A 12,500-nucleotide genomic window follows, 5' to 3' on the forward strand; every position below is an offset into this window, starting at 1 on the left:
TTTTTTCGGGTTGGTATAAATCAGTAACCACCGACACTTAGAATTTTTTCGGCTCAGTAGAAATCAGTAACCAAGCGCATTTTTGAATTGGTTACTGATTTCTCCGTTCGAGTTGCGGCTGCGGTTGGCTTCAAATAGTGGTGGGGGCTTAATTATCGCCGAGGGGAGCATGTCCCGGTGGTGTGGCCGAGGATGGAGTGCCTTTTGAAGGGGGTGTTTCTGAATTTGGACCCTTTTTGAGTTGCATGGCCGGATGGGTGTGGTTTTGAAGGGTGTGTCTGTCTGGAGTGGCACCGGCGTTGGTGTGAGGCTGAGGGTGGGCGTTCGGTTCCTGGTTAGGGATAGGGAAAGGGTGAGACTTAGCTTTAGTGCTCGTGCCCCCGATTTTGGTAATGTTTGACGTCAATTTTCCAAGGAGGCGAATGCAAGGCTTCAGAGGGACTTTGAGTGTTCGGGGGCGGGGTAGCTCAGCCGGATTTGCCCCGGCGGTTCTGCGGACGGTGTTGACTTCGAGGGCGGACCGGCCCCCGTGTTCAGTCCGAATATCGTGCATTGTTAACGGCGGGAAGTGTTCCAAAAGGGAATGGGATTGAATGTGACTGCTGAAGCCGACTTTGAGACCTGTAACGCGGGTAGCTCAGCCGGATTTGACCCGGCGGTTCTGGCGACGGTCTCGCCTTCGAGGGGGGAGCGCCCCGCGTGTTCAGGCCGAATTTTGTGCATTTCCATCGGCGGGAAGAGGTCCAAACGGGAATGGGATTGAATGTGACTGCTGAAGCCGACATTGAGACCTCTAACGCGGGTAGCTCGGCAGGATTTGACCCGGCGGTTCTGCCGAAGGTCTCACCTTCGAGGGGGGAGCGTCCCGCGTGTTCAGGCCGAATATCGTGCATTGTTAACGGCGGGAAGTGTTCCAAACGTGAATGGGATTGAATGTGACTGCTGAAGCCGACATTGAGACCTCTAACGCGGGTAGCTCGGCCGGATTTGACCCGGCGGTTCTGGCGACGGTCTCGCCTTCGAGGGGGGAGCGTCCCGCGTGTTCAGGCCGAATTTTGTGCATTTCCATCGGCGGGAAGAGGTCCAAACGGGAATGGGATTGAATGTGACTGCTGAAGCCGACATTGAGACCTCTAACGCGGGTAGCTCGGCAGGATTTGACCCGGCGGTTCTGCCGAAGGTCTCACCTTCGAGGGGGGAGCGTCCCGCGTGTTCAGGCCGAATATCGTGCATTGTTAACGGCGGGAAGTGTTCCAAAAGGGAATGGGATTGAATGTGACTGCTGAAGCCGACATTGAGACCTCTAACGCGGGTAGCTCGGCCGGATTTGACCCGGCGGTTCTGGCGACGGTCTCGCCTTCGAGGGGGGAGCGTCCCGCGTGTTCAGGCCGAATTTTGTGCATTTCCATCGGCGGGAAGAGGTCCAAACGGGAATGGGATTGAATGTGACTGCTGAAGCCGACATTGAGACCTCTAACGCGGGTAGCTCGGCCGGATTTGACCCGGCGGGTCTGCCGAAGGTCTCACCTTCGAGGGGGGAGCGTCCCGCGTGTTCAGGCCGAGTTTTGTGCATTTCCATCGGCGGGAAGAGGTCCAAACGGGAATGGGATTGAATGTGACTGCTGAAGCCGACATTGAGACCTCTAACGCGGGTAGCTCGGCCGGATTTGACCCGGCGGTTCTGCCGAAGGTCTCAGCTTCGAGGGGGGAGCGCCCACCGTGTACAGGCCGATTTTCATGCATTTCCAACCGTGGGAAGGGGTCCGAAAGGGGATGGGGGTGAACGTGACTGCTCAACCCGACTTTGAGACCTCTAACGCGGGTAGCTCAGCCGGATTTGACCCGGCGGTTCTGGCGACGGTCTCGCCTTCGAGGGGGGAGCGTCCCGCGTGTTCAGGCCGAATTTTGTGCATTTCCATCGGCGGGAAGAGGTCCAAACGGGAATGGGATTGAATGTGACTGCTGAAGCCGACATTGAGACCTCTAACGCGGGTAGCTCGGCCGGATTTGACCCGGCGGTTCTGCCGAAGGTCTCACCTTCGAGGGGGGAGCGTCCCGCGTGTTCAGGCCGAATTTTGTGCATTTCCATCGGCGGGAAGAGGTCCAAACGGGAATGGGATTGAATGTGACTGCTGAAGCCGACATTGAGACCTCTAACGCGGGTAGCTCGGCCGGATTTGACCCGGCGGTTCTGCCGAAGGTCTCACCTTCGAGGGGGGAGCGCCCACCGTGTACAGGCCGATTTTCATGCATTTCCAACCGTGGGAAGGGGTCCGAAAGGGGATGGGGGTGAACGTGACTGCTCAACCCGACTTTGAGACCTGTAACGCGGGTAGCTCAGCCGGATTTGACCCGGCGGTTCTGGCGACGGTCTCGCCTTCGAGGGGGGAGCGTCCCGCGTGTTCAGGCCGAATTTTGTGCATTTCCATCGGCGGGAAGAGGTCCAAACGGGAATGGGATTGAATGTGACTGCTGAAGCCGACATTGAGACCTCTAACGCGGGTAGCTCGGCCGGATTTGACCCGGCGGTTCTGCCGAAGGTCTCACCTTCGAGGGGGGAGCGTCCCGCGTGTTCAGGCCGAATTTTGTGCATTTCCATCGGCGGGAAGAGGTCCAAACGGGAATGGGATTGAATGTGACTGCTGAAGCCGACATTGAGACCTCTAACGCGGGTAGCTCGGCCGGATTTGACCCGGCGGTTCTGCCGAAGGTCTCACCTTCGAGGGGGGAGCGCCCACCGTGTACAGGCCGATTTTCATGCATTTCCAACCGTGGGAAGGGGTCCGAAAGGGGATGGGGGTGAACGTGACTGCTCAACCCGACTTTGAGACCTGTAACGCGGGTAGCTCAGCCGGATTTGACCCGGCGGTTCTGGCGACGGTCTCGCCTTCGAGGGGGGAGCGCCCCGCGTGTTCAGGCCGAATTTTGTGCATTTCCATCGGCGGGAAGAGGTCCAAACGGGAATGGGATTGAATGTGACTGCTGAAGCCGACATTGAGACCTCTAACGCGGGTAGCTCGGCAGGATTTGACCCGGCGGTTCTGCCGAAGGTCTCACCTTCGAGGGGGGAGCGCCCACCGTGTACAGGCCGATTTTCATGCATTTCCAACCGTGGGAAGGGGGCCGAAAGGGGATGGGGGTGAATGTGACTGCTCAACCCGACTTTGAGGCATCTAACCCGGGTAGCTCAGCCGGGTTTGACCCGGCGGTTCTGCCGACTGCCTCGCCTTCGAGGGGGGAGCGTCCCCCGTGTACAGGCCGATTTTCATGCATTTCGAACCGTGGGAAGTGGCCCAAAAGGGGATGGGGGTGAATGTGACTGCTCAACCCGACTTTGGCGCTTCCGAGCCGGGTAGCCCGGCCGGGTTTGACCCGGCGGTTCTGCCGTCGGTCTCGCCTTCGAGGGCGGAGCCTCCCCCGTGTACAGGCCGATTTTCATGCATTTGCAACGGTGGGAAGTTGCCCAAAAGTCGATGGGAGTGAATGTGACTGCTCAACCCGACTTTGAGACTTTTAAGCCGGGTAGCTCAGCCGGGTTTGACCCGGCGGTTCTGCCGACGGTCTCGCCTTCGAGGGGGGAGCCTCCCCCGTGTACAGGCCGATTTTCGTGCATTTCCAACGGTGGGAAGAGGTTCAAAAGGGGATGGGAGTGAATGTGACTGCTCAACCCGACTCTGAGGCTTCTAACCCGGGTAGCTCGGCCGGGTTTGATCCGGCGGTTCTGCCGACGGTCTCGTCTTCGAGGCCGGTGCCTCCCCCGTGTACAGGCCGATTTTCGTGCATTTCCAACGGTGGGAAGTGGTCCAAAAGGGAATGGGGGTGGACGTGTCTGCTCATACCGACTTTGAGACTTGTAAGCCGGGTAGCTCAGCCGGGTTTGACCCGGCGGTTCTGCCGACGGTCTCGCCTTCGAGGGGGGAGCCTCCCCCGTGTACAGGCCGATTTCCGTGCATTTCCAACGGTGGGAAGAGGTTCAAAAGGGGATGGGAGTGAATGTGACTGCTCAACCCGACTCTGAGGCTTCTAACCCGGGTAGCTCGGCCGGGTTTGATCCGGCGGTTCTGCCGACGGTCTCGTCTTCGAGGCCGGTGCCTCCCCCGTGTACAGGCCGATTTTCGTGCATTTCCAACGGTGGGAAGAGGTTCAAAAGGGGATGGGGGTGAATGCGACTGCTCAACCCGACTCTGAGGCTTCTAACCCGGGTAGCCCGGCCGGGTTTGACCCGGCGGTTCTGCCGTCGGTCTCGCCTTCGAGGGCGGAGCCTCCCCCGTGTACAGGCCGATTTTCATGCATTTGCAACGGTGGGAAGTTGCCCAAAAGTCGATGGGAGTGAATGTGACTGCTCAACCCGACTTTGAGACTTTTAAGCCGGGTAGCTCAGCCGGGTTTGACCCGGCGGTTCTGCCGACGGTCTCGCCTTCGAGGGGGGAGCCTCCCCCGTGTACAGGCCGATTTTCGTGCATTTCCAACGGTGGGAAGAGGTTCAAAAGGGGATGGGAGTGAATGTGACTGCTCAACCCGACTCTGAGGCTTCTAACCCGGGTAGCTCGGCCGGGTTTGATCCGGCGGTTCTGCCGACGGTCTCGTCTTCGAGGCCGGTGCCTCCCCCGTGTACAGGCCGATTTTCGTGCATTTCCAACGGTGGGAAGTGGTCCAAAAGGGAATGGGGGTGGACGTGTCTGCTCATACCGACTTTGAGACTTGTAAGCCGGGTAGCTCAGCCGGGTTTGTTCCGGCGGTTCTGCCGACGGTCTCGTCATCGAGGGGGGAGCCTCCCCCGTGTCCAGGCCGATTTTCATGCATTTCCAACCGTGGGAAGTGGTCCAAAAGGGAATGGGGGTGAATGTGACTGCTCATACCGACTTTGAGACTTTTAAGCCGGGTAGCTCAGCCGGGTTTGACCCGGCGGTTCTGCCGACGGTCTCGCCTTCGAGGGGGGAGCGTCCCCCGTGTTCAGGCCGAATTTTGTGCATTTCGAACCGTGGGAAGTTGCCCAAAAGTCGATGGGAGTGAATGTGACTGCTCAACCCGACTTTGAGACTTGTAAGCCGGGTAGCTCAGCCGGGTTTGACCCGGCGGTTCTGCCGACGGTCTCGTCTTCGAGGCGGGTGCCTCCCCCGTGTACAGGCCGATTTTCATGCATTTCGTACCGTGGGAAGCGGTCCAAAAGGGGATGGGAGTGAACGTGACTGCTCATACCGACTTTGGCGCTTCCGAGCCGGGTAGCTCAGCCGGGTTTGACCCGGCGGGTCTGCCGACGGTCTCGCCTTCGAGGGGGGAGCGTCCCCCGTGTTCAGGCCGAATCTTGTGCATTTCGAACCGTGGGAAGTTGCCCAAAAGTCGATGGGAGTGAATGTGACTGCTCAACCCGACTTTGAGACTTGTAAGCCGGGTAGCTCAGCCGGGTTTGACCCGGCGGTTCTGCCGACGGTCTCGTCTTCGAGGCGGATGCCACCCCCGTGTACAGGCCGATTTTCGTGCATTTCCAACCGTGGGAAGTGGTCTAAAAGTCGATGGGAGTGAACGTGACTGCTCAACCCGACTCTGAGGCTTCTAACCCGGGTAGCTCGGCCGGGTTTGACCCGGCGGTTCTGCCGACGGTCTCGTCTTCGAGGCGGGTGCCTCCCCCGTGTACAGGCCGATTTTCGTGCATTTCGAACCGTGGGAAGTGGTCTAAAAGTCGATGGGAGTGAACGTGACTGCTCAACCCGACTTTGAGACTTGTAAGCCGGGTAGCTCAGCCAGGTTTGACCCGGCGGTTCTGCCGACGGTCTCGCCTTCGAGGGCGGACCCTCCCCCGTGTACAGGCCGGTTTTCGTGCATTTCGAACCGTGGGAAGTGATCCAAAAGGGAATGGGGGTGAACGTGACTGCCCAACCCGGCTTTGAGACTTGTAAGCCGGGTAGCTCAGCCGGGTTGGACCCGGCGGTTCTGCCGACGGTCTCGACTTCGAGGCGGGTGCCTCCCCCGTGTACAGGCCGATTTTCATGCATTTGCAACGGTGGGAAGTTGCCCAAAAGTCGATGGGAGTGAATGTGACTGCTCAACCCGACTTCGAGACTTGTAAGCCGGGTAGCTCAGCCGGGTTTGACCCGGCGGTTCTGCCGACGGTCTCGCCTTCGAGGGGGGAGCCTCCCCCGTGTACAGGCCGATTTTCGTGCATTTCCAACGGTGGGAAGAGGTTCAAAAGGGGATGGGAGTGAATGTGACTGCTCAACCCGACTTTGGCGCTTCCGAGCCGGGTAGCTCAGCCGGGTTTGACCCGGCGGGTCTGCCGACGGTCTCGTCTTCGAGGCGGGTGCCTCCCCCGTATACAGGCCGATTTTCATGCATTTCGAACCGTGGGAAGTGGTCCAAAAGGGAATGGGGGTGGACGTGTCTGCTCATACCGACTTTGAGACTTGTAAGCCGGGTAGCTCAGCCGGGTTTGTTCCGGCGGTTCTGCCGACGGTCTCGTCTTCGAGGCGGGTGCCTCCCCCGTGTACAGGCCGATTTTCGTGCATTTCGAACCGTGGGAAGTGGTCCAAAAGGGGATGGGAGTGAATGTGACTGCTCAACCCGACTTTGGCGCTTCCGAGCCGGGTAGCTCAGCCGGGTTTGACCCGGCGGGTCTGCCGACGGTCTCGTCTTCGAGGCGGGTGCCTCCCCCGTATACAGGCCGATTTTCATGCATTTCGAACCGTGGGAAGTGGTCCAAAAGGGAATGGGGGTGGACGTGTCTGCTCATACCGACTTTGAGACTTGTAAGCCGGGTAGCTCAGCCGGGTTTGATCCTGCGGTTCTGCCGACGGTCTCGCCTTCGAGGGGGGAGCCTCCCCCGTGTTCAGTCCGATTTCCATGCATTTCCAACCGTGGGAAGTTGCCCAAAAGGGGATGGGAGTGAATGTGACTGCTCAACCCGACTTTGGCGCTTCCGAGCCGGTTAGCACAGCCGGGTTTGACCCGGCGGTTCTGCCGACAGTCTCCTCTTCGAGGCGGGTGCCTCCCCCGTGTACAGGCCGATTTCCGTGCATTTCGAACCGTGGGAAGTGGTCCAAACGTCGATGGGAGTGAATGTGACTGCTCAACCCGACTTTGGCGCTTCCGAGCCGGGTAGCTCAGCCGGGTTTGACCCGGCGGTTCTGCCGACGGTCTCGTCTTCGAGGCGGGTGCCTCCCCCGTGTACAGGCCGATTTTCATGCATTTGGAACCGTGGGAAGTGGTCCAAAAGGGAATGGGGGTGGACGTGACTGCTCATACCGACTTTGAGACTTGTAAGCCGGGTAGCTCGGCCGGGTTTGACCCGGCGGTTCTGCCGACGGTCTCGCCTTCGAGGGGGGAGCCTCCCCCGTGTTCAGTCCGATTTTCGTGCATTTCCCACGGTGGGAAATGGTATCTTTCATTACGGGGACAAGGGTCTGAAGCGGTGAAGTCAGTAACCGGCATAGTTAAGGAAAGGGTTCGAATTTTCTCAACAGTACGAAAAAAGTGAGCAGGGAAGCTAGAGAAGGTGTCAGTGAGTCCCAAACGAGTGAACCGCAAAACTTAGGGAAATGCCCGAAAGCGTTTTAAAGGGTGAAATCGGGAACGAGGAAATGATGGGAAAGTGCCTGAAAGTGCTAAATGAGTAAACAGAAAAACGAAGAAAAATGTTTGAAAAGAAGAAGTGAGTAACCAGGAAAACTTAGAAAAATGTTCAAAACGAAGAAATCAGTAACCAGGAAAACTTAGAAAAATGATCAAAAAGAAGAAATGAGTAACCAGGAAAACTTAGAAAAATGTTTAAAAAGAAGAAATCAGTAACCAGGAAAACTTAGGAAAATGTTTAAAAAGAAGAAATCAGTAACCAGAAAAACTGCGAAAAATGTTTAAAAAGAAGAAATGAGTAACCAGAAAAACTTAGAAAAATGTTTAAAAAGAAGAAATCAGTAACCAGGAAAACTTAGAAAAATGTTTAAAAAGAAGAAATCAGTAACCAGGAAAACTTAGAAAAATGTTTAAAAAGAAGAAATCAGTAACCAGGAAAACTTAGAAAAATGTTATAAAAGAAGAAGTGAGTAACCAGAAAAACTTAGAAAAATGTTTAAAAAGAAGAAATCAGTAACCAGAAAAACTGCGAAAAATGTTTAAAAAGAAGAAATCAGTAACCAGACAAACTGCGAAAAATGTTTAAAAAGAAGAAATCAGTAACCAGGAAAACTTAGAAAAATGTTTAAAAAGAAGAAGTGAGTAACCAGAAAAACTTAGAAAAATGTTTAAAAAGAAGAAATCAGTAACCAGAAAAACTTAGAAAAATGTTTAAAAAGAAGAAATCAGTAACCAGAAAAACTGCGAAAAATGTTTAAAAAGAAGAAATCAGTAACCAGGAAAACTTAGAAAAATGTTTAAAAAGAAGAAATCAGTAACCAGAAAAACTGCGAAAAATGTTTAAAAAGAAGAAATCAGTAACCAGGAAAACTTAGAAAAATGTTTAAAAAGAAGAAATCAGTAACCAGAAAAACTTAGAAAAATGTTTAAAAAGAAGAAATGAGTAACCAGAAAAACTTAGAAAAATGTTTAAAAAGAAGAAATCAGTAACCAGAAAAACGGCGAAAAATGTTTAAAAAGAAGAAATCAGTAACCAGAAAAACTTAGAAAAATGTTTAAAAAGAAGAAGTGAGTAACCAGAAAAACTTAGAAAAATGTTTAAAAAGAAGAAATGAGTAACCAGAAAAACTTAGAAAAATGTTTAAAAAGAAGAAATCAGTAACCAGAAAAACTTAGAAAAATGTTTAAAAAGAAGAAATGAGTAACCAGAAAAACTTAGAAAAATGCTTAAAAAGAAGAAATCAGTAACCAGAAAAACGGCGAAAAATGTTTAAAAAGAAGAAATCAGTAACCAGAAAAACGGCGAAAAATGTTTAAAAAGAAGAAATCAGTAACCAGACAAACTGCGAAAAAATGTTTAAAAAGAAGAAATCAGTAACCAGAAAAACTGCGAAAAATGTTTAAAAAGAAGAAATCAGTAACCAGGAAAACTTAGAAAAATGTTTAAAAAGAAGAAATGAGTAACCAGGAAAACTTAGAAAAATGTTTAAAAAGAAGAAATGAGTAACCAGGAAAACTTAGAAAAATGTTTAAAAAGAAGAAATCAGTAACCAGAAAAACTTAGAAAAATGTTTAAAAAGAAGAAATCAGTAACCAGAAAAACTTAGAAAAATGTTTAAAAAGAAGAAATGAGTAACCAGAAAAACTTAGAAAAATGTTTAAAAAGAAGAAATGAGTAACCAGAAAAACTTAGAAAAATGTTTAAAAAGAAGAAATCAGTAACCAGAAAAACGGCGAAAAATGTTTAAAAAGAAGAAGTGAGTAACCAGAAAAACTTAGAAAAATGTTTAAAAAGAAGAAATGAGTAACCAGAAAAACGTTTAAAAAGAAGAAATCAGTAACCAGAAAAACTTAGAAAAATGTTTAAAAAGAAGAAATCAGTAACCAGAAAAACGGCGAAAAATGTTTAAAAAGAAGAAATCAGTAACCAGAAAAACTTAGAAAAATGTTTAAAAAGAAGAAGTGAGTAACCAGAAAAACTTAGAAAAATGTTTAAAAAGAAGAAATGAGTAACCAGAAAAACTTAGAAAAATGTTTAAAAAGAAGAAATCAGTAACCAGAAAAACTTAGAAAAATGTTTAAAAAGAAGAAATCAGTAACCAGGAAAACTTGGAAAAAAACACTTAGAAAAATTTTCAGCAAAGTGTGAAAAATATTCTAAGTGTCAGCGGAGGAAAATGCTGCAGCATCGGGAAAGATTCGCAAACTTACACCGAACATGTGCTCCGAAGTGCCGGAGGAATTGGGTGAATTGAGCCCGGCAAATGGCCAGCTGTCGTTTTGTGCCTGCAGCCCGAAAACTTTAACTTTGTCTGTCGCGGAAGTCCGGACCGAGAAAAATCCAAACGGTTTTGACCGGACCGAGTTCCAGACCGATGCAGTCAAATTTGGAATTCAGACCCATTCAGTGCCACTTGTAGTTTTTCCGCAGTGAGGTTGGCGGGGTACCCGGAGATATATGGGAACACGATTTTTAGAACAAAATGGCGGCGCGGGACCGTTCTGAAAGGCATCCGAAAAACGGTTCCACGGGCATAGCACTTTAATGACAGGTATGAGTGCATGCCGGAGAGCTCTTGGAAGTCGAATTTTTGACACTTTGTCAATTTTTTGACAGATTTGACAAACTCTTTCTGTCTGTTCTAAGAGTCAGTCAGAGACTTGTGCGGCGGTCTTTTGACACTATTGGAGGGCGGGCAAACCCCACGTTGACTCCGGCCGTCCCTCCACAGGCGCTCGTGTCCAAAATGAAGGCGAGAGACGCGAGTGGCCTGGTTCCCTTGGGTGTTGCCAAGAAGGCTGCGGGCTGACCGTTGCCTGAGCACTCCCTAAAGCCTCTTGTGATGAGAGCAGACCTCGCCTGCCGCACGACCGGCTCTGGGAGTCGTTGGGCCGCTATTTGTGAATAGTCTGGTCCTCCTCTGCCACCCGGACAAGCGCGATGGCTCTGCCGCCCTGCGGTGCTCGTCACCCAGGTTTGGGGAACACGATACTCGTAACAAAAATAAAAGGCGGCTCGGGACCTGCAGGCGAAAGGGGTCCCGTGGTGCTAAGCACGTCGACTTCGGGTCTCGGTGCAAGCCGGAGAGCTCACGGAAGTCTAAAGTTTTCGGCACGTGGTCGAATCTTTTCAAAGGCTTACCCGGCTCTTTCCGTCCATTCTGAGAGTAAGTCAGAGGCCGGTGCGGAGGTCTCTTGACAATCGGAGGGGGTGGTGGCCCTCCGCAGGCGCTCGTGTCGAAAATGAAGGCGAGAGACGCGAGTGGCCTGGTTCCCCTGGGTGTTGCCAGGAAGGCTGCGGGCTGACCCTTGCCTGAGCACTCCCTAAAGCCTCTTGTGATGAGAGCAGACCTCGCGCGCCGCACGACCGGCTCTGGGAGTCGTTGGGCCGCTATCTGTGAATAGTCTGGTCCTCCTCTGCCACCCGGCCAAGTGCGATGGCTCTGCCGCCCTGCGGTGCTCGTCACGCAGGTATGGGGCACACGATGCTCGTAACAGCAAATAAAGGCGGCTCGGGACCTGCAGGCGAAAGGGGTCCCGTGGTGCTTAGCACGTCGACTTCGGGTCTCGGTGCAAGCCGGAGAGCTCACGGAAGTCTAAAGTTTTCGGCACGTGGTCGAATCTTTTGAAAGGCTTACCCGGCTCTTTCCGTCCATTCTGAGAGTCAGTCAGAGGCCGGTGCGGCGGTCTATTGACGACCGGAGGCTCCCATGGGTGTTGCGATGAGGGTGGAGGGCACAGAACCTTGCCTTAGCACTCCCTAATAAAGCCTCTTGTGAAGAGAGCAGACCTCGCGCGCCGCACGACCGGCTCTGGGAGTCGTTGGGCCGCTATCTGTGAATAGTCGGGTCCTCCTCTGCCACCCGGCCAAGTGCGATGGCTCTGCCGCCCTGCGGTGCTCGTCACGCAGGTATGGGGCACACGATGCTCGTAACAGCAAATAAAGGCGGCTCGGGACCTGCAGGCGAAAGGGGTCCCGTGGTGCTTCGCACGTCGACTTCGGGTCTCGGTGCAAGCCGGAGAGCTCACGGAAGTCTAAAGTTTTCGGCACGTGGTCGAATCTTTTGAAAGGCTTACCCGGCTCTTTCCGTCCATTCTGAGAGTCAGTCAGAGGCCGGTGCGGCGGTCTATTGACGACCGGAGGCTCCCATGGGTGTTGCGATGAGGGTGGAGGGCACAGAACCTTGCCTTAGCACTCCCTAATAAAGCCTCTTGTGAAGAGAGCAGACCTCGCGCGCCGCACGACCGGCTCTGGGAGTCGTTGGGCCGCTATCTGTGAATAGTCTGGTCCTCCTCTGCCACCCGGCCAAGTGCGATGGCTCTGCCGCCCTGCGGTGCTCGTCACGCAGGTATGGGGCACACGATGCTCGTAACAGCAAATAAAGGCGGCTCGGGACCTGCAGGCGAAAGGGGTCCCGTGGTGCTTCGCACGTCGACTTCGGGTCTCGGTGCAAGCCGGAGAGCTCACGGAAGTCTAAAGTTTTCGGCACGTGGTCGAATCTTTTGAAAGGCTTACCCGGCTCTTTCCGTCCATTCTGAGAGTCAGTCAGAGGCCGGTGCGGCGGTCTATTGACGACCGGAGGCTCCCATGGGTGTTGCGATGAGGGTGGAGGGCACAGAACCTTGCCTTAGCACTCCCTAATAAAGCCTCTTGTGAAGAGAGCAGACCTCGCGCGCCGCACGACCGGCTCTGGGAGTCGTTGGGCCGCTATCTGTGAATAGTCGGGTCCTCCTCTGCCACCCGGCCAAGTGCGATGGCTCTGCCGCCCTGCGGTGCTCGTCACGCAGGTATGGGGCACACGATGCTCGTAACAGCAAATAAAGGCGGCTCGGGACCTGCAGGCGAAAGGGGTCCCGTGGTGCTTCGCACGTCGACTTCGGGTCTCGGTGCAAGCCGGAGAGCTCACGGAAGTCTAAAGTTTTCGGCACGTGGT

This window comes from Chiloscyllium punctatum, unplaced genomic scaffold (assembly GCF_047496795.1).
Source record: "Chiloscyllium punctatum isolate Juve2018m unplaced genomic scaffold, sChiPun1.3 scaffold_577, whole genome shotgun sequence".
NCBI lineage: Eukaryota > Metazoa > Chordata > Chondrichthyes > Orectolobiformes > Hemiscylliidae > Chiloscyllium > Chiloscyllium punctatum.